This window comes from Penaeus monodon, chromosome 22, assembly GCF_015228065.2.
Source record: "Penaeus monodon isolate SGIC_2016 chromosome 22, NSTDA_Pmon_1, whole genome shotgun sequence".
NCBI classification, from domain to species: Eukaryota; Metazoa; Arthropoda; class Malacostraca; order Decapoda; family Penaeidae; genus Penaeus; species Penaeus monodon.
The window spans coordinates 36,278,268-36,280,805 of record NC_051407.1 but is presented as its reverse complement, the minus strand read 5'-3'; the positions used below and the strand labels follow the sequence as shown (position 1 = coordinate 36,280,805).

General features: G+C 41.2%; 1 protein-coding gene across 1 annotated transcript in view; it reads right to left on the bottom strand.

The window, feature by feature from the left end:
• The window catches only part of LOC119587100 (clathrin heavy chain 1-like), a 68,528-nt gene that overhangs the window by 26,251 nt on the left and 39,739 nt on the right, over positions 1-2,538 (bottom strand).

Below are 2,538 nucleotides of genomic sequence, written 5' to 3'. Positions count from 1 at the left end.
TTATTAGTCCATATCCTGATTTCTTTCTGACTCAATGCCATAGTCAAAAGAATGTAAACTTACCTTCTGTACATAAATCTCAATGTATTTCTGCAAGTTGTTACGGTACAGGTAGAGCACCCAATCGTGGACAAAGTCAAAACGAGCACAAACAATAATGAGTGGAAGCTGGTCAGTGATTTGGCCTCTTTCAGGAATTCTTCACACGCTCTGGAGTTGGAGCAGTTGGATTCGCGGCTATTCTCTCCACCCTAAAAAAAAAATAATAAATGATAAAAATTTACCCAATACACACATACAGGGTCTGAGTTAGCAGACGCTATCTAAGAGAGGTCATCATAAATTTTGTTAAAATTTGCAGTCCCTTGCTATACCTTTCAAAGTGCCTCAGAATAATTCAGAATTCAGCCACAAAACAGTTTAAAGTAACATACCTACTTCTGTTTAACAAAAGCATTATTAACAACTCATTCCTCTGAAAAAAGCCTATAGTATTATCAATGGAAGCTGAAACTTATACCTCCTTGTCTGTCCAGTCTTGCAACTGCTTGATGTATTTAAAGTGCACCTCTGGGTTTCTTGGAGAAGTTTAACATGGAGCCAAGGAAGTAAAAAGTCCCTCAAATATTAAAGGATTCAAACAGGTCGATCAAAGCATTTTGTTGTTACTGCTCAGGGGGATTTTTGTTGCTATCTGAAATAGTAAAAATAAATTATGTCTACTTCATTACATAGGTGGAAATAATGAACAAATCAACTCTGGTATACTCTTGCTCTTTGATGTAATCCTAATATTGTAAAAATTTACCAGTAAATTATACACAATCCACCGAAGACTTGCCTGCACTACAATCTGTAGATTCTGTCTCAGATGGCAGTGATCATTGCCTTGAGACACTCGAGGGAGGTCCTCTACTGAAAGCGACCCAAAAGTAGTTGACCAACCCATTCTGGGTTTAGTAAGTGTGTAATGAACCACTGCTCTCTTAATGTCCGTACATGTCTGGGGGGGGGGTGTAGTGTTCCAAGCACCTGCAGCAGGCCAGCCTTCTCACACAGCTGGGCAATGTGAGACACGGTCTGTGGTGAAACTTTGGTTGCCCAGGATAGCATCTGCCACCTGAGGAGCAGACAATGAGTTCATCTCAGCAGACGTGTTTTTGGTGTGCCTTCTGTGGGGCGGTTGTTCTTTAAGCATCCAGAAGGATGCAGTGCACTGGCTGAATTAAGTTAGATTCAAGGAAAATGTCAACAATCTGGTTAAACATCAGCCATAGGCTCTCATCCTGACCAGCATCTGTGCAAATGCTACCTTGGTCCTGGGTTACACGCATTACATTTCGTAGAAGGACAATATAGTCTGGGTGTATCCAACTTTCTTGCATAGAGGACAATCTTTTTGGCTGACCAGTTTCAGCAAGCCCTGAATACTTTGTTGGCAACATTTGCTCGTAAGGTCACAGAGAGGGCAAAGTGTTGGGATCTTGCCGGCTTCCAAGGTCACCTCAGCTCCATCCGCATTCCAGCTTGTCCTCTTTCATCCACTTCTCCAGCAAGTTCTTCCTCCGCCCCTGTGCCAGACAGGCCTACACAGCTCCAACGATTCAAATTTGTTTGAGGTTCGAATTGGTCCAAGGGAAATGCCAAAGTATTGGAGAGGGGTGAGGTCTGGCTGGTTGTGCTGGTACTTGCTGGAAACCTCTGAATGGTCCTGGGGAGTGCGCGAACAACCCTTGGGCGCATTGCTGCTACCTTTGCTGCTTTCAACTGTATTGTCCATTCTGAGCCACAGAAGAGATACCTTTATTATAAAAATTCATATTCATCTTGCCAATCAATACAAAATAAATACAATTATTTGTATATAGAAAATACATGAAAGCTTTACTCTTACTAATATACTGTAATTTGATCAATCTGGCTAAGAGAACTAAACTAATACCATGGAAATGGTATATACCTATTTAGCTAAATCCATCCTTTACCACCTGAAATAGTGGGGTTAAACTTCCGACAAACAAGTCTTCTGCACAGCAAGATTGTTCCTTGTGCAAATGCGTAGGGGCAAGGTCTGATTCTGTAGCACATGGTGATGTAGGAATGAGTTCTCTTCATCAACACTAACACTCAATACCTTGGGAGAGGAAAAACATTTTGAAAATAAAGATGCCAAAAGACTCAAAAGTTGTAAACAGACTCTAAAAATCACACACACACCTATACATGCACTAAGAAGCATGGCTAATCTTTAACCTGTCCCTTGCGGTTGACACCATGATGCCACTGGAAGTTTCATGAGGGGCTGTGACGAAGAATGGTATCCCACTAATGCGGTTCATGAAGATGCAGGTCCCACTTTCGATGTCATAGAGTAACATAGCCCATACTTTGTGATGAGATAGATGACATCATGCTTACTACTACCCTGAAATTAGAAAGAGAAGGGAAAGATTTACAACTATGTAATTTTAACTGTATAGCTTACAAGTAACCTCTTACAAGCAGTCACGCCTATAGCTGTCATGAAAAAACAACTCT